The sequence below is a fragment of the Pseudophryne corroboree genome, chromosome 8, assembly GCF_028390025.1.
Source record: "Pseudophryne corroboree isolate aPseCor3 chromosome 8, aPseCor3.hap2, whole genome shotgun sequence".
NCBI lineage: Eukaryota > Metazoa > Chordata > Amphibia > Anura > Myobatrachidae > Pseudophryne > Pseudophryne corroboree.
The window spans coordinates 23,144,574-23,164,377 of NC_086451.1; positions in this window are offsets into that span (position 1 = coordinate 23,144,574).

Below are 19,804 nucleotides of genomic sequence, written 5' to 3' on the forward strand. Positions count from 1 at the left end.
CTCCGGCGCGCGCGCTCCCGACAAGGGTGTGTGGCCTGATTAAAATGGGTGTGGTCTCATTAAAGTGGGCGCAGCCTCGTCTGATATCATCACACCCACCACAGGGGAAAAAAAATAAAAATAAAAAAAGTCCCCTTTTTACACATTACAGCAGGCAAGTGTCCCCATATTACACAGCGCGACAGGCAGGTGTCCCCATTTTACACAGCGCGGCTGGCAGGTGTCCCCATTTTACAAAGTGCGGTAGGCAGGTATCCCCATTTTACACAGTACGGTAGGCAGGTATCCCCATTTTACACAGTGCGGCAGGCAGATATCACCATTTTACACAGTACGCAGGCAGGTGCCCCCATTTTACACAGTGCGGCAGGCAGGTATCCCCATTTTACACAGTGCGGCAGGCAGGTATCCTCATTTTACACAGTCCGGCAGGCAGGTGTCCCCATTTTATACAGTGCGGCAGGCAACCCCATAGGCAGGTGTCCCCATTTTATACAGTGCGGCAGGCAACCCCATAGGCAGGTGTCCCCATTTTATACAGTGCGGCAGGCAACCCCATAGGCAGGTGTCCCCATTTTATACAGTGCGGCAGGCATCCCCATAGGCAGGTGTCCCCATTTTATACAGTGCAGCAGGCAACCCCATAGGCAGGTGTCCCCATTTTATACAGTGCGGCAGGCAACCCCATATGCAGGTGTCCCCATTTTATACAGTGCGGCAGGCAACCCCATATGCAGGTGTCCCCATTTTATACAGTGCAGCAGGCAACCCCATATGCAGGCAGGTTTCAAGTGGGGGGGAAGGAAGAGGCAGAAAGAGAGAGAGGATACTTACATCTTCCCGCTCTTCGGTCCCGCCGCCTCACGTCCCTCGCGCCGGCCGCCTCCTCCTTCCATGCGTATCTCCTTATCTCCTCTCCCCGAGCGCTCCTGCTCGGGGGGCGGAGTTTCACGGAATGACGCGTTTGCGTCGTGACGTCACGACGCAAACGCGTCATTCCGTGAAACTCCGCCCCCCGAGCAGGAGCGCCTGGGGAGAGGAGATAAGGAGTCACAAAGTGCCGCGGCGGGCGCCCCGTGCGGTTGCACGGCTCGCCCGCCGCTAGAAACGGCACTGCTGCTTGGAGTATACTGGTGCCTAGCATATCCCTGTTTGCTGTTCCTGACTCCAGCCTGCAATTACCGGCATTCATTCTACACAGGTCACATCAGCCTGCAATCACCTGTATTCATTCTACACAGGTCACATAAGCCTGCAATCACCTGTATTCATTCTACACAGTGCACTTCAGCCTGCAATCACCTGCATTCATTCTACACAGTGCACTTCAGCCTGCAATCACCTGCATTCATTCTATGCAGTGCACTTCAGCCTGCAATCACCTGCATTCATTCTACACAGTGCACTTCAGTCTGCAATCATCAGTATCCAATCTACTCAGTACACATCAGCCTGCAATCACCAGTATCCATTCTACGCAGTGCACTTCAGTCTGCAATCACCAGTATCCATTCTATGCAGTGCACTTCAGTCTGCAATCGCCAGTATCCATTCTACGCAGTGCACTTCAGCCTGCAATCACCTGCATTCATTCTACACAGTGCACTTCAGCCTACAATTACCTGCATTCATTCTACACAGTGCACTTCAGCCTGCAATCACCTGCATTCATTCTTCACAGTGCACTTCAGCCTACAATTACCTGCATTCATTCTACACAGTGCACTTCAGCCTGCAATCACCTGCATTCATTCTACACAGTCAGTGCACTTCAGCCTGCAATTACCTGCATTCATTCTACACAGTGCACTTCAGTCTGCAATCACCTGCATTCATTCTACACAGTCAGTGCACTCTATTTTGCAAACTCCATTCCACACAGTGCACTTCAGTCTGCAATCACCAGTATCCATTCTACCCAGTGCACTTCAGTCTGCAATCATCAGTCTCCAATCTACACAGTACACATCAGTCTGCAATCACCAGTATCCATTCTACGCAGTGCACTTCAGTCTGCAAACATCAGTATCCAATCTGTGCAGTACACTTCAGTCTGCAATCACCAGTATCCATTCTACGCAGTGCACTTCAGTCTGCAATCACAAGTATCCATTTTACACAGTGCACTTCAGTCTGCAATCATCAGTATCCAATCTACGCAGTGCACTTCAGTCTGCAATCACCAGTATACATTCTACGCAGTGCACTTCAGTCTGCAATCACCAGTATACATTCTACGCAGTGCACTTCAGTCTGCAATCATCAGTCTCCAATCTACGCAGTACACTTCAGTCTGCAATCACCAGTATCCATTCTACGCAGTGCACTTCAGTCTGCAATCACAAGTATCCATTTTAAACAGTGCACTTCAGTCTGCAATCATCAGTATCCAATCTACGCAGTGCACTTCAGTCTGCAATCACCAGTATCCATTCTACGCAGTGCACTCTACTTTGCAAACTCCATTCCACGCAGTGTACTACAGTCAGCAGCATCAATGCAATTATTATTTCCTATTTATACTCTGCATTCCCCACTGCATATCAGTCTGTACTACACTACCCGTAGTCCTCAATTCTCTCTACCTCAGGAGTAGCCCCATCAGGCCTCCGAGGTTCCTAAATAATCCAAGTACCCAATCCGAACCTCCAGTTCTTGATTTGAGGTTACAAAATCATAAGAGACCAGACACAAGTCTTACATTCGTGGTGCAAACAATAAGATGTTAGGAGGTAGAGCCCTTCATGAATGCGACATACAATAAGCTGGCTGAGGTGTAACACACAGCGGCAGAGGGTCACAAAGAGGACGCAGAATCCATACTCATACGAAACCACCCGGCTTACCGGCGCTTTATCTGTTTGTTGTTGTAATAACTGTGGTGAGATCAAAGTTGTTACACAACGTCTATCCTACTACATCGGGTGTTGCAAAGTGTTTCTATGTCGCTGTCAATAGCGTTCTTTTGAAATTTTGAGTCTTAATCCTCTGACATCGCCCAGGAATATGTACAAAGATCTTAATGATCATGTTACTCAATTGTGCAAAAATACACAAAAAGAAAAAGATGTTACTGTACTGATTGATAATACTCATCCATCACCATAGGGCGCGACTTAAGTACCAGGGATTTTATGTACAAGGAAAACAAGTCAGAAACTGTGGATACAATACATTCTCTGCGTCGGTAGTCACTCTTCCGACGGCTGGAGCAGAGATGAGTGAAGCGGGGTATCAGGGCATTTTATAAAGGTACAAAGTTGCAGCCGTACAGTCCTCGGGTTCCTTCTTTGCTGTTCCAGTCCACGTAATGGCAATCTACAATGGCAATTCATTATGCTCTGTGCCGCCAGCCAGAATGCCGACTAACAGGGGCTATCCCCACCAGTGGGTGTCCAGGACACCCACAGAGTCGGAATAGATCCTGTGGTGAGCACAATGAGCCCGCAAGAGGCTCCGTTGCGCTCGCCCTCCACTCCCTGCCGGCTTTCTTGGCGGACGGGATCCCAGGGTCGGTATGCTGACCTCTGGGAACCCAACTGCCAGCATATCAGCCCCAACCCGACCATCGCAACCAATCAGGTTCTAGCTATCATTTTCTGGAAAACAATAGACAGATGATAGCTAGAATCTGGTATGGGCAACACCACCACTTGTCTGTTTTAGAACCTTCAGTAAATCTACCCCTAAAACGGTAAACTGAAGGCATTTCATATGTCTGTTGGAATTTAAACTGTAGACAAAGTCAGAATACATTGAGAGGCAAGGGTTAATAATATAAAGGGTGTCCCCGTTTTATGGTCCAATTTGTGTGATCCTATTACAGTTAAAGGGGGGGATTTGGGGATTGAGTTGCTGGTTTCTAATAGTGATTCCTAGTTTCCAGTTTGCTTTATTTTGCGGGAAAGAATTGTAACCGTGGTTCTCTTGAAGGTCTGGAGGTGCTCTCCCCACCAATACACAGGTTTAAGCTCATTTTGCCCTACTGGTAGTTCTGGTGGACCTTTTTGTGTTTAATTGCCTGAGGGGTTTGGATACCTTGAGCAATGGGCTGGCAGTTGAACCCATCTAAGCCCTGAGTTGTTGGTGATGGGCTGACAGTTAGACCCCCATGTAGGCATTAAGTTGTTGGTGATGGGCTAGCAGTTAGACCCCCATGTAGGCATTAAGTTGTTGGTGATGGGCTGGCAGTTTGACCCCCATATAGGCATTGAGTTGTTGGCGATGAACTGCCAGTTGGCCCACATGTAAGCCTTGAGTTGTTGGTGATGGTCTGGCAGTTAGACCTTCATATAGGCATTGAGTTGTTTGTGATGGGCTACTAGTTGGCACCCATCTAAGCCTTGAGATGTTGGCGATGGGCTGGCAGTTGGCCCCATCTAAGCCTTGAGTTATTGGTGATGGGCTGACAGTGGGCCCCATCTAAGTATTGAGTTGTTGGTGATGGGCTGACAGTTGGCCCCATCTAAGTATTGAGTTGTTGGTGATGGGCTGACAGTTGGCCCCATCTAAGTAGCGAGTTGTTGGTGAAGGGCTGGCAGTTGAACCACATCTACGTATTGAGTTGTTGGTGATGGGCTGGCAGTTAGACCCCCATATAGGCATTGAGTTGCTGGCAATGGGATGGCAGTTTGACCCCCATATAGGCATTGGGTTGTTGGTGATGGACTGGAAGTTGGCCCCCATGTAAGTCTTGAGTTGTTGGTGATTCGCTGGCAGTTAGACCTTCATATAGGCATTAAGTTGCTGGTGATGGGCTGCTAGTTAAACCTTCGTATAGGCATTGAGTGGTTGGCAATGGATTGGCAGTTGGTCCCCATGTAAGTCTTGAGTTGTTGGTGATGGGATGGCAGTTAGACCTTCATATAGGCATTGAGTTGTTGGTGATGGGATGGCAGTTAGACCTTCATATAGGCATTGAGTTGTTGGTGATGGACTGGCAGTTGGCCCACATGTAAGCCTTGAGTTGTTGGTGATGGGCTGACAGTTGGCCCAGATCTTTCCTGTTATCTGTTATCATTTTATCCTTTTTCCTGTTATCTGCCCGCTGCTCGCTTCTCCAGTTATTCACTGAACTTTGTAAATTTGAACACAGGTGCCCACACACAATCAATAGAATCCAAGTGGGGAATGGCGAAATTTAAGAACAAAACCCGTTGAAGCACTCCATAGGGGCATGTTGGATTCGTACCTATGTGAATTAAAGTGGAGGGGAAGAAGACAATACTGTGTGTAGGGCCATTCTTTCAATAAATAACATTTGGCTATACCTGACACTTTAGCGCCAGGGTCCACGTAATGTCACGATGGCCCTGCCAGAGCATATGCAGAGGGACACGTACGGACGGTGAAGCCCCATTTGGACTCTTTGTTCTACCACTGGAAGAAAGCATCACCCATTCACTTTCATGTACCCAAGCATACCTTCCTTTTGGAAAGCTGTGATTTCCCGGTCATAGAATTGCAACGTTCTAAAATGTCTCCCTCATCTTGGGACAAATTCTCAGGTTAAGTCAACAACTAATCCAGAACCCAGAGTGGGTGGCCTATAGCCCCGGTAAGATACGGCTTCACTCCGGTTCCAGGCTGTGTAACACATCGTGTACAATCAATGTTAAAATTTTGTTTGGTTTATTGTTGTAAAAGATCGTTAAGCTAAGGGCAAGCCACCAAGTGTTGTGCAATGTGCAATTAAAGTGTACCAGCCACCCTCACGTTCCACCACAGTGTTATCTTAACACATGTGAAGCATGTTTAGGGAAGGCTGTGTGATACAAACAGAATCACACCTACTGTACATTTCATCTTCTCACCTCACAAAAGCTGCAGCACAGGAAGCCTTCTGTTTTTTAAAACCACTAGATCGTCTGCTGTGAATCGTTGGTTCCTAAGCAACGGTTGTGAGGTAAAATGATGTTTCAGTAACAGTGCTATGGTTGGATCGTGATTTTTACCCCGTTAAAATAATATGGAGCTGATCACACATCACGGGTATATTTTCGATATGGGCCTTGGCTCTGCTATCAAAAATAAATCTTCTGCGCGTTTGCGGTCTGGCACATGAGCCCACTGCGCAGACAGCAGCTCAGAGCAGGAATCCCTCCTCCTCCAGTCATGTGGCCACGCCCCCTGTCACGGTTTATTCACCTCCAATACTGGGAGATTTGTTTTTTTACTGGGGTCCGAAAAACCCTTTCCATTCAGGGGTATGCAAAATAAATGCCTGTCAGTCGGGTTACAAACTAGTTTTGGAAGTGGAAGTTCATACAGACATAGGTGGGATTTGGGACTTTTGTGGGGACTGGGGCTGTTAACATATCCTCTCTCTTCTTGTGGTAAGCGAGCCACGGTAGTCTCAGAAATGAGGGGGTTTATTTACTATTTGTTGAGCAGAGCCCCAACTGTGTGGGAGGACACTAGGGGGGGAGGGGAGGGCCGCGTATGCCTCAGGTCCCAGATTTGAAGGGGCGACGTGATGGTCGGAGACAAAGTGGAAAGCCCATGGTGAGTTGGAAACATGCTGTGGTAGAGGTAAGCTTCAGAGGGTAGGCCAGGGACGGATTAAGGGTGGGTGGGTGCGCAGTATCCCCGGGCCCCCCTCTCTCAGGGGGTCCCCCCAGATGGAGCTCCCTGAACTCATCTTTATCCGATGTCCGGTCCGGTGATTGTGACTGGGCGCCATGCCCGTGGCAATGGACTTAATAGCAGGGCTAGAGGGACTGGGATCAAGTAACTGCCTTGCCCCGGGTGACAATAATCCTACTTTCAGCCCTGTGTTGGGTTCTAAAATCCGGCGCTTCCGATCCTGTTTATGCCTAAAACGTAAAAAGGCATTTCCTTTACTGACCGTGTTTTGCTAATAAAATCACCGTCCTTTCGATTTTGGACATAAAAACTATCAGAAGCATCAGGATGGTTGGTTTCGGTGGAGCTTTTGTCATTAGCTGCTTTTTACGTCGACAGCAGGCTGTCACACCGGGTGCAAATGCGGTTGCGTTGTTTAGTTAATATAGACTTTGGAAGCACTTCCCTTCGTCGACCTTCGCTGGACCACCCTGACAGGGGTGAGAGGATACCTGTAATACATTTTATTCTGCTAAATACTGTATAAGTCTCCGAGTCGTTACTTATATATTATGGTTTATAGGGATGAATTGATTATATAGTGTATATACACGGGACACCCCTCACACGACTGAAGGTTTAGCCTCACAATCCTTTATAAATAGTGCTCGGGGATTATAATATTTGCTCTACAGGAGCCTCCATGGAACACAAATAAAGAAAAACAAACTATAAAGGATCTGTTCCTCTGTTCGCTATCTCCCGGCCCACGCCCAGTTTCACAGATAGAGTCCATTCTTTCCTCCACCCCACCCAGAAGACCTCAGCACATAACTTATCTGATAATACATAGCAGTGAGCGAGGACCGGTGATCTGGTGTATCACAGAATGCAGGCACATGGGTAAAGCCTGCAGGAGGAGTGGACCTAGGTGCCAGGAGTCCCAGCAGACGGAGAGACTGACTGGTCCTCGTGATGGAATGAATGAGGGGGGGGGGGGGGGGCGAGGTATCAGTTCAGCAGCAGGGTTGAATGAGTTTGTTGCAGCAAGGAATCTGACAGAACAGGGCAGGGTGGACGCAACGTCACCGACACAATGCAGGAATGCTGCACTAAATCCCCAGGAACACCCCGCAGTAGGCAGCATCAGCAGGAGCTTAGTGCAGGTGTTTGCACAGCAAAGTCCGCATAGTTCAGAAATAACACAGAACAGTCCAATTGAGATGGCTGTAAATGACGGCACGTAGATTATATAGTGTCAGATAATAGACTGTATGCCGCATATCTGTAATGAAATACACACATCTCTCCTCCATATACCATGCATCGCAAGACACCCGACTCAGCTGAGACAATCTGAGAGGAGCAGCGTACTGTCCTTTTCTTATTGTGCATCATATTTATATCGCAGACGCAGCAAAACACCTCTCTCAGTGTGCGCAGGGCTGTGACCGTAACAGCACAGGTATTCGTTTTACACACGTACAAATCTAACTCTCTCTGCACATGTTATATTTGCCCCACCAGCAGTGCACATGGGGGGGGTAATTCGCAGCAGGATATTTTTTAGCAGTTGGGCAAAACCATGTGCACTGCAGGGGGGGGGGGGGGGGGGGCAGATATAACATTTGCAGGGAGAGTTAGATTTGGGTGGGTTATTTTGTTTCTGTGCAGGGTAAATACTGGCTGCTTTATTTTTACACTGCAATTTAGATTGCAGATTGAACTCACCACACCCAAATCTAACTCTCTCTGCACATGTTATATCTGCCTCCCCTGTAGTGCACATGGGCCCTCATTCCGAGTTGTTCGCTCGGTATTTTTCATCGCATCGCAGTGAAAATCCGCTTAGTACGCATGCGCAATGTTCGCACTGCGACTGCGCCAAGTAACTTTACTATGAAGAAAGTATTTTTACTCACGGCTTTTTCTTCGCTCCGGCGATCGTAATGTGATTGACAGGAAATGGGTGTTACTGGGCGGAAACACGGCGTTTCAGGGGCGTGTGGCTGAAAACGCTACCGTTTCCGGAAAAAACGCAGGAGTGGCCGGGGAAACGGTGGGAGTGCCTGGGCGAACGCTGGGTGTGTTTGTGACGTCAACCAGGAACGACAAGCACTGAAATGATCGCACAGGCAGAGTAAGTCTGGAGCTACTCTGAAACTGCTAAGTAGTTAGTAATCGCAATATTGCGAATACATCGGTCGCAATTTTAAGAAGCTAAGATTCACTCCCAGTAGGCGGCGGCTTAGCGTGTGTAACTCTGCTAAATTCGCCTTGCGACCGATCAACTCGGAATGAGGGCCATGGTTTTGCCCAATTGCTAAAAAAAAATCCTGCTGCGATCAACTTGGAATTACCCCCATTGTTTTGCCCATTAGAGAACAATTTTGCTGCTGCAATCAGGTCTGAATTAGGCCCAAAGACCCCGATGAAGCACAATGGGACTTGCTGAGAAAATGCTGCAGCCGCTGCATTGGAGCACTTCTTATACAGACTCAGTCACACACAGATGTACAAAGGGGGTCATTCCGAGTTGATCGCTCGCTGACGATTTTCGCAGCGCAGCGATCAGGTAAAAAACTGGCAAAACTTCGCATGCACCGCAATGAGCAGGCGCGTTGTATGGGTATAAAGAGGATCGGTGCTGGGCGATGGATTTAGCGAAGATTTTATGGGTGTCAACTGACTGTTTTCTGGGAGTGTTTGGGAAAACGCAGGCGTGTCAAGGCGTTTGCGAGGCGGGTGTGTGACGTCAATCCCGGCACCAAAAAAGACTGAAGTGAACGCAGCGGCTGAGTAAATCCAGAGCTACTCAGAAGCTGCACAAAATGTTTTTGCTGCGTTCGGCTGGACAGGCGTTCGCACACTTGCAAAGCGAAAATACACTCCTCCGTGGGTGGCGACTATGCGTTTGCACGGCTGCTAAAAGTAGCTAGCGAGCGATCAACTCGGAATGACCCCCAAAGATCGCACATCAAACTGATCTGTGCAGTCTAGTAGTTTTGTCATTTCCAGTTGTCTTACTTCATGTGAATAAGACGCATATTTTGAGTGAGAAAGATGTGGCCGAGACGCCTGGAACATGGGGCTCCGAGAGGGGCTGAAGCCACAGTGTGAGGTGATACATCTGCATGTGCTCAGGGACAACAACTACTGTGTGTGTGTGTGTGTGTGTGGGGGGGGGGGGGGGTAAGGGTGCTGGCCGAGGGGTTTAGGGTTAGGCTGCGGGGAGGGAGGGAGGGAGGGTTAGGGTTAGGCTGCAGGGGAGGGAGGGAGGGTTAGGGTTAGACTGCGGGGAGGGGGGTTAGGTTCAGGTGACACCACAGAGGGTTAGGCTGCAGGGGAGGGGGTTAGGGTTAGGCTGCGGGGAGGGAGGGAGGGTTAGGCTGCAGGAGAGGGGGTTAGGGTTAGGCTGCGGGGAGGGAGGGAGGGTTAGGCTGCAGGAGAGGGGGTTAGGTTTAGGCTGTGGGGAGGGGGGGTTAGAGGGCCATGTAGGGAAGGTAAGTATACTTACCTTCCCCTGTTGGATTGTGATCGTCGGGATACAGCGGTCGGTATTCTGACTGCGATGCATCCCAACTACCAGCATTCCATACCCAACATGTTCTATAAGGCAGGTGCTATAGGACAGGTGATATAGGGCAGGTGAAATAGGACAGGTGATATAGGGCAGGTGCTATAGGACAGGTGCAGTGGGGCAGGTGATATAGGGCAGGTGATATAGGACAGGTGCTATAGGACAGGTGCAGTGGGGCAGGTGATATAGGACAGATGCTATAGGACAGGTGCAGTGGGGCAGGTGATATAGGGCAGGTGCTATAGGACAGGTGCAGTGGGGCAGGTGCTATAGGGCCGGTGCTGTAGGGCAGGTGCTGTAGGACAGGGGCAGTGGAGCAGGTGATATAGGACAGATGCTATAGGGCAGGTGCAGTGGGGCAGGTAATATAGGACAGGTGCTATAGGGCAGGTGCAGTGGGGCAGGTGATATAGGGCAGGTGCTATAGGGCAGGTGCAGTGGGGCAGGTGATATAGGGCAGGTGCTATAGGACAGGTGCAGTGGGGCAGGTGATATAGGACAGATGCTATAGGGCAGGTGCAGTGGGGCAGGTGATATAGGGCAGGTGCAGTGGGGCAGGTGATATAGGACAGGTGATATAGGACAGGTGCAGTGGGGCAGGTGATATAGGACAGATGCTATAGGGCAGGTGATATAGGGCAGGTGCTATAGGACAGGTGATATAGGGCAGGTGATATAGGACAAATGCTATAGGACAGGTGCAGTGGGGCAGGTGATATAGGGCAGGTGCTATAGGGCAGGTGCAGTGGGGCAGTTGATATAGGGCAGGTGCTATAGGACAGGTGCAGTGGGGCAGGTGATATAGGGCAGGTGCTATAGGACAGGTGCAGTGGAGCAGGTGATATAGGACAGGTGCAGTGGAGCAGGTGATATAGGACAGGTGCAGTGGGGCAGGTGCTATAGGGCCGGTGCTGTAGGGCAGGTGCTGTAGGACAGGGGCAGTGGAGCAGGTGATATAGGACAGGTGATATAGGGCAGGTGCATTGGGGCAGGTGATATAGGACAGGTGATATAGGACAGGTGCAGTGGGGCAGGTGATATAGGACAGATGCTATAGGGCAGGTGCAGTGGGGCAGGTGATATAGGGCAGGTGCTATAGGACAGGTGATATAGGGCAGGTGATATAGGACAAATGCTATAGGACAGGTGCAGTGGGGCAGGTGATATAGGGCAGGTGCTATAGGGCAGGTGCAGTGGGGCAGTTGATATAGGGCAGGTGCTATAGGACAGGTGCAGTGGGGCAGGTGATATAGGGCAGGTGCTATAGGACAGGTGCAGTGGAGCAGGTGATATAGGACAGGTGCAGTGGGGCAGGTGCTATAGGGCCGGTGCTGTAGGGCAGGTGCTGTAGGACAGGGGCAGTGGAGCAGGTGCTATAGGACAGGTGCTATAGGGCAGGAGCAGTGGGGCAGGTGCTATAGGACAGGTGCAGTGGAGCAGGTGATATAGGACAGATGCTATAGGGCAGGAGCAGTGGGGCAGGTGCTATAGGGCCGGTGCTGTAGGGCAGGTGCTGTAGGACAGGGGCAGTGGAGCAGTTGATATAGGACAGGTGCTATAGGGCAGGAGCAGTGGGGCAGGTGCTATAGGGCCGGTGCTGTAGGGCAGGTGCTGTTGGACAGGTGCAGTGGAGCAGGTGATATAGGACAGATGCTATATGACAGGTGCAGTGGGGCAGGTGATATAGAGCAGGTGATATAGGACAGATGCTATAGGGTAGGTGCAGTGGGGCAGGTGATATAGGGCAGGTGCAGTGGGGCAGGTGATATAGGGCAGGTGCAGTGGGGCAGGTGATATAGGGCAGGTGCTATAGGATAGGTGCAGTGGGACAGGTGCTATAGGACAGGTGCAGTGGGGCAGGTGATATAGGACAGGTGATATAGGACAGATGCTATAGGACAGGTGATATAGGACAGGTGCTATAGGATAGGTGCAGTGGGGCAGGTGCTATAGGATAGGTGCAGTGGGACAGGTGCTATAGGACAGGTGCAGTGGGGCAGGTGATATAGGACAGGTGATATAGGACAGATGCTATAGGATAGGTGATATAGGACAGGTGCTATAGGATAGGTGCAGTGGGGCAGGTGCTATAGGGCAGGTACTATAGGACAGGTGCAGTGGGACAGGTGATATAGGACAGATGCTATAGGATAGGTGCAGTGGGGCAGGTGATATAGGACAGGTGATATAGGACAGATGCTATAGGGCAGGTGCTATAGGACAGGTGCTATAGGATAGGTGCAGTGGGACAGGTGCTATAGGACAGGTGCAGTGGGGCAGGTGATATAGGACAGGTGCTATAGGATAGGTGCAGTGGGACAGGTGATATAGGACAGGTGCAGTGGAGCAGGTGCTATAGGGCAGGTACTATAGGACAGGTGCAGTGGGACAGGTGATATAGGACAGATGCTATAGGGCAGGTGCAGTAAGGCAGGTGCTATAAGACAGATGCTACACAGTAGGTAAGGTGATGATGACATTGACCAGGGTGCAATTGTTGCCCATGTAGGGGCAGGTACATACATCTGCATATGTGCAGAATTAAACTATTCTTCCATGCAGTAATTTAGGGGTGCCACTTGCTGGGGGTGGCACAGCAGATTCCCCTGCACCAGAGCTCTGCTCGGCTGATAGCCACATGAGGCCGAGTGTTTTTTACTACTTATTTTTTTAATTTGCAACTGGAAACGGGGGAGGGCAATGAGCAGTAACTTTGTGGTGCGGGAGGTGGTGGCTGTCTGGAAGGAGGGGGGAGGGCAATGAGCAGTAACTTTGTGGTGCGGGAGGTGGTGGCGGTCTGGAAGGAGGGGGGAGGGCAATGAGCAGTAACTTTGTGGTGTGGGAGGTGGTGGGGGTCTGGAAGGAGGGGGAAGGGCAATGAGCAGTAACTTTGTGGTGCGGGAGGTGCTGGCGGTCTGGAAGGAGGGGGGAGGGCAATGAGCAGTAACTTTGTGGTGTGGGAGGTGGTGGGGGTCTGGAAGGAGGGGGAAGGGCAGTGAGCAGTAACTTTGTGGTGCGGGAGGTGGTGACGGTCTGGATGGAGGGGGGAGGGCAATGAGCAGTAACTTTGTGGTGCGGGAGGTGGTGGCTGTCTGGAAGGAGGGGGGAGGGCAATGAGCAGTAACTTTGTGGTGCGGGAGGTGGTGGCGGTCTGGAAGGAGGGGGGAGGGCAATGAGCAGTAACTTTGTGGTGTGGGAGGTGGTGGGGGTCTGGAAGGAGGGGGAAGGGCAATGAGCAGTAACTTTGTGGTGCGGGAGGTGGTGGCGGTCTGGAAGGAGGGGGGAGGGCAATGAGCAGTAACTTTGTGGTGTGGGAGGTGGTGGGGGTCTGGAAGGAGGGGGAAGGGCAGTGAGCAGTAACTTTGTGGTGCGGGAGGTGGTGACGGTCTGGATGGAGGGGGGAGGGCAATGAGCAGTAACTTTGTGGTGCGGGAGGTGGTGGCTGTCTGGAAGGAGGGGGGAGGGCAATGAGCAGTAACTTTGTGGTGCGGGAGGTGGTGGCGGTCTGGAAGGAGGGGGGAGGGCAATGAGCAGTAACTTTGTGGTGTGGGAGGTGGTGGGGGTCTGGAAGGAGGGGGAAGGGCAATGAGCAGTAACTTTGTGGTGCGGGAGGTGGTGGCGGTATGGAAGGAGGGGGGAGGGCAATGAGCAGTAACTTTGTGGTGCGGGAGGTGGTGACGGTCTGGATGGAGGGGGGAGGGCAATGAGCAGTAACTTTGTGGTTCGGGAGGTGGTAGCGGTCTGGAAGGAGGGGGGAGGGCAATGAGCAGTAACTTTGTGGGAGGTGGTAGCGGTCTGGAAGGAGGGCAATGAGCAGTAACTTTGTGGTGCGGGAGGTGGTGGCGGTCTGGAAGGAGGGGGGACGGCAATGAGCAGTAACTTTGTGGTGCGGGAGGTGGTGGCTGTCTGGAAGGAGGGGGGAGGGCAATGAGCAGTAACTTTGTGGTGTGGGAGGTGGTGGGGGTCTGGAAGGAGGGGGAAGGGCAGTGAGCAGTAACTTTGTGGTGCGGGAGGTGGTGACGGTCTGGATGGAGGGGGGAGGGCAATGAGCAGTAACTTTGTGGTGCGGGAGGTGGTGGCTGTCTGGAAGGAGGGGGGAGGGCAATGAGCAGTAACTTTGTGGTGCGGGAGGTGGTGGCGGTCTGGAAGGAGGGGGGAGGGCAATGAGCAGTAACTTTGTGGTGTGGGAGGTGGTGGGGGTCTGGAAGGAGGGGGAAGGGCAATGAGCAGTAACTTTGTGGTGCGGGAGGTGGTGGCGGTCTGGAAGGAGGGGGGAGGGCAATGAGCAGTAACTTTGTGGTGTGGGAGGTGGTGGGGGTCTGGAAGGAGGGGGAAGGGCAGTGAGCAGTAACTTTGTGGTGCGGGAGGTGGTGACGGTCTGGATGGAGGGGGGAGGGCAATGAGCAGTAACTTTGTGGTGCGGGAGGTGGTGGCTGTCTGGAAGGAGGGGGGAGGGCAATGAGCAGTAACTTTGTGGTGCGGGAGGTGGTGGCGGTCTGGAAGGAGGGGGGAGGGCAATGAGCAGTAACTTTGTGGTGTGGGAGGTGGTGGGGGTCTGGAAGGAGGGGGAAGGGCAATGAGCAGTAACTTTGTGGTGCGGGAGGTGGTGGCGGTATGGAAGGAGGGGGGAGGGCAATGAGCAGTAACTTTGTGGTGCGGGAGGTGGTGACGGTCTGGATGGAGGGGGGAGGGCAATGAGCAGTAACTTTGTGGTTCGGGAGGTGGTAGCGGTCTGGAAGGAGGGGGGAGGGCAATGAGCAGTAACTTTGTGGGAGGTGGTAGCGGTCTGGAAGGAGGGCAATGAGCAGTAACTTTGTGGTGCGGGAGGTGGTGGCGGTCTGGAAGGAGGGGGGAGGGCAATGAGCAGTAACTTTGTGGTGCGGGAGGTGGTGGCTGTCTGGAAGGAGGGGGGAGGGCAATGAGCAGTAACTTTGTGGTGCGGGAGGTGGTGGCGGTCTGAAAGGAGGGGGGAGGGCAATGAGCAGTAACTTTGTGGTGTGGGAGGTGGTGGGGGTCTGGAAGGAGGGGGAAGGGCAGTGAGCAGTAACTTTGTGGTGCGGGAGGTGGTGACGGTCTGGATGGAGGGGTGAGGGCAATGAGCAGTAACTTTGTGGTGCGGGAGGTGGTAGCGGTCTGGAAGGAGGTTGGAGGGCAATGAGCAGTAACTTTGTGGGAGGTGGTAGCGGTCTGGAAGGAGGGCAATGAGCAGTAACTTTGTGGTGCGGGAGGTGGTGGCGGTCTGGAAGGAGGGGGGAGGGCAATGAGCAGTAACTTTGTGGTGCGGGAGGTGGTGACGGTCTGGAAGGAGGGGGGAGGGCAATGAGCAGTAACATTGTGGTGCGGGAGGTGGTGACGGTCTGGAAGGAGGGGGGAGGGCAATGAGCAGTAACTTTGTGGTGCGGGAGGTGGTAGCGGTCTGGAAGGAGGGGGGAGGGCAATGAGCAGTAACTTTGTGGTGCGGGAGGTGGTGACGGTCTGGAAGGAGGGGGGAGGGCAATGAGCAGTAACTTTGTGGTGTGGGAGGTGGTGGGGGTCTGGAAGGAGGGGGAAGGGCAGTGAGCAGTAACTTTGTGGTGCGGGAGGTGGTGACGGTCTGGATGGAGGGGGGAGGGCAATGAGCAGTAACTTTGTGGTGCGGGAGGTGGTAGCGGTCTGGAAGGAGGGGGGAGGGCAATGAGCAGTAACTTTGTGGTGCGGGAGGTGGTAGCGGTCTGGATGGAGGGGGGAGGGCAATGAGCAGTAACTTTGTGGTGCGGGAGGTGGTAGCGGTCTGGAAGGAGGGGGGAGGGCAATGAGCAGTAACTTTGTGGTGCGGGAGGTGGTGGCTGTCTGGAAGGAGGGGGGAGGGCAATGAGCAGTAACTTTGTGGTGCGGGAGGTGGTGGCGGTCTGGAAGGAGGGGGGAGGGCAATGAGCAGTAACTTTGTGGTGTGGGAGGTGGTGGGGGTCTGGAAGGAGGGGGAAGGGCAGTGAGCAGTAACTTTGTGGTGCGGGAGGTGGTAGCGGTCTGGAAGGAGGGGGGAGGGCAATGAGCAGTAACTTTGTGGGAGGTGGTAGCGGTCTGGAAGGAGGGCAATGAGCAGTAACTTTGTGGTGCGGGAGGTGGTGGCGGTCTGGAAGGAGGGGGGAGGGCAATGAGCAGTAACTTTGTGGTGCGGGAGGTGGTGACGGTCTGGAAGGAGGGGGGAGGGCAATGAGCAGTAACATTGTGGTGCGGGAGGTGGTGACGGTCTGGAAGGAGGGGGGAGGGCAATGAGCAGTAACTTTGTGGTGCGGGAGGTGGTAGCGGTCTGGAAGGAGGGGGGAGGGCAATGAGCAGTAACTTTGTGGTGCGGGAGGTGGTGAGGGTCTGGAAGGAGGGGGGAGGGCAATGAGCAGTAACTTTGTGGTGTGGGAGGTGGTGGGGTTCTGGAAGGAGGGGGAAGGGCAGTGAGCAGTAACTTTGTGGTGCGGGAGGTGTTGACGGTCTGGATGGAGGGGGGAGGGCAATGTGCAGTAACTTTGTGGTGCGGGAGGTGGTAGCGGTCTGGAAGGAGGGGGGAAGGCAATGAGCAGTAACTTTGTGGGAGGTGGTAGCGGTCTGGAAAGAGGGCAATGAGCAGTAACTTTGTGGTGCGGGAGGTGGTGGCAGTCTGGAAGGAGGGGGGAGGGCAATGAGCAGTAACTTTGTGGTGTGGGAGGTGGTGGCGGTCTGGAAGGAGGGGGGAGGGCAATGAGCAGTAACTTTGTGGTGCGGGAGGTGGTGGCGGTCTGGAAGGAGGGGGGAGGGCAATGAGCAGTAACTTTGTGGTGCGGGAGGTGGTGACGGTCTGGAAGGAGGGGGGAGGACAATGAGCAGTAACTTTGTGGTGTGGGAGGTGGTAGCGGTCTGGAAGGAGGGGGGAGGGCAATGAGCAGTAACTTTGTGGTGCGGGAGGTGGTGGCGGTCTGGAAGGAGGGGGGAGGGCAATGAGCAGTAACTTTGTGGGAGGTGGTGGGGGTCTGGAAGGAGGGGGGAGGGCAATGAGCAGTAACTTTGTGGTGTGGGAAGTGGTGGGGGTCTGGAAGGAGGGAGGAGGGCAATGAGCAGTAACTTTGTGGTGCGGGAGGTGGTGGGGGTCTGGAAGTAGGGAGGAGGGCAATGAGCAGTAACTTTGTGGTGCGGGAGGTGGTGGCAGTCTGGAAGGAGGGGGGAGGGCAATGAGCAGTAACTTTGTGGTGTGGGAGGTGGTGGCGGTCTGGAAGGAGGGCAATGAGCAGTAACTTTGTGGGAGGTGGTGACGGTCTGGAAGGAGGGGGGAGGGCAATGAGCAGTAACTTTGTGGTGTGGGAGGTGGTGACGGTCTGGAAGGAGGGGGGAGGGCAATGAGCAGTAACTTTGTGGTGTGGGAGGTGGTGACGGTCTGGAAGGAGGGGGGAGGGCAATGAGCAGTAACTTTGTGGTGCGGGAGGTGGTGGCGGTATGGAAGGAGGGGGAAGGGCAATGAGCAGTAACTTTGTGGGAGGTGGTGGCGGTCTGGAAGGAGGGGGGAGGGCAATGAGCAGTAACTTTGTGGTGCGGGAGGTGGTGGCGGTCTGGAAGGAGGGGGGAGGGCAATGAGCAGTAACTTTGTGGGAGGTGGTGGGGTCTGGAAGGAGGGGGGAGGGCAATGAGCAGTAAATTTGTGGTGCGGGAGGTGGTGGGGGTCTGGAAGGAGGGAGGAGGGCAATGAGCAGTAACTTTGTGGTGCGGGAGGTGGTGACGGTCTGGAAGGAGGGGGGGAGGACAATGAGCAGTAACTTTGTGGTGCGGGAGGGGGTGGCTGTCTGAAAGGAGGGGGGAGGGCAATGAGCAGTAACTTTGTGGTGCGGGAGGTGGTGACGGTCTGGAAGGAGGGGGGAGGACAATGAGCAGTAACTTTGTGGTGTGGGAGGTGGTGGCTGTCTGGAAGGAGGGGGGAGGGCAATGAGCAGTAACTTTGTGGTGCGGGAGGTGGTGGCGGTCTGGAAGGAGGGGGGGAGGGCAATGAGCAGTAACTTTGTGGGAGGTGGTGGGGGTCTGGAAGGAGGGGGGAGGGCAATGAGCAGTAACTTTGTGGTGCGGGAGGGGGGGGGGGTCTGGAAGGAGGGAGGAGGGCAATGAGCAGTAACTTTGTGGTGCGGGAGGTGGTGACGGTCTGGAAGGAGGGGGGAGGGCAATGAGCAGTAACTTTGTGGTGCGGGAGGTGGTGGCGGTCTGGAAGGAGGGGGGAGGGCAATGAGCAGTAACTTTGTGGTGCGGGAGGTGGTGGCGGTCTGGAAGGAGGGGGGAGGGCAATGAGCAGTAACTTTGTGGTGCGGGAGGTGGTGACGGTCTGGAAGGAGGGGGGAGGACAATGAGCAGTAACTTTGTGGTGCGGGAGGTGGTGGCAGTCTGGAAGGAGGGGAGAGGGCAATGAGCAGTAACTTTGTGGTGCGGGAGGTGGTGGCGGTCTGGAAGGAGGGGGGAGGGCAATGAGCAGTAACTTTGTGGGAGGTGGTGGGGGTCTGGAAGGAGGGGGGAGGGCAATGAGCAGTAACTTTGTGGTGTGGGAGGTGGTGGGGGTCTGGAAGGAGGGAGGAGGGCAATGAGCAGTAACTTTGTGGTGCGGGAGGTGGTGGGGGTCTGGAAGGAGGGAGGAGGGCAATGAGCAGTAACTTTGTGGTGCGGGAGGTGGTGGGGGTCTGGAAGGAGGGTGGAGGGCAATGAGCAGTAACTTTGTGGTGCGGGAGGGGGTGAGGGTCTGGAAGGAGGGGGGAGGACAATGAGCAGTAACTTTGTGGTGCGGGAGGTGGTGGCGGTCTGGAAGGAGGGGGGAGGGCAATGAGCAGTAACTTTGTGGTGCGGGAGGTGGTGGCGGTCTGGAAGGAGGGGGGAGGGCAATGAGCATTAACTTTGTGGGAGGTGGTGGGGGTCTGGAAGGAGGGGGGAGGGCAATGAGCAGTAACTTTGTGGTGCGGGAGGTGGTGGGGGTCTGGAAGGAGGGTGGAGGGCAATGAGCAGTAACTTTGTGGTGCGGGAGGGGGTGAGGGTCTGGAAGGAGGGGGGAGGACAATGAGCAGTAACTTTGTGGTGCGGGAGGTGGTGGCGGTCTGGAAGGAGGGGGGAGGGCAATGAGCAGTAACTTTGTGGTGCGGGAGGTGGTGGCGGTCTGGAAGGAGGGGGGAGGGCAATGAGCATTAACTTTGTGGGAGGTGGTGGGGGTCTGGAAGGAGGGGGGAGGGCAATGAGCAGTAACTTTGTGGTGCGGGAGATGGTGGCGGTCTGGAAGGAGGGGGGAGGGCAATGAGCAGTAACTTTGTGGTGCGGGAGGTGGTGGCGGTATGGAAGGAGGGGGAAGGCAATGAGCAGTAACTTTGTGGTAGGTGGTGGCGGTCTGGAAGGAGGGAAGAGGGCAATGAGCAGTAACTTTGTGGTGCGGGAGGTGGTGACGGGCTGGAAGGAGGGGAGAGGGCAATGAGCAGTAACTTTGTGGTGCGGGAGGTGGTGGCGGTATGGAAGGAGGGGGAAGGCAATGAGCAGTAACTTTGTGGGAGGTGGTGGCGGTCTGGAAGGAGGGAAGAGGGCAATGAGCAGTAACTTTGTGGTGCGGGAGGTGGTGGCGGTCTGGAAGGAGGGGGAGGGCAATGAGCAGTAACTTTGTGGGAGGTGGTGGAGGTCTGGAAGGAGGGGGGAGGGCAATGA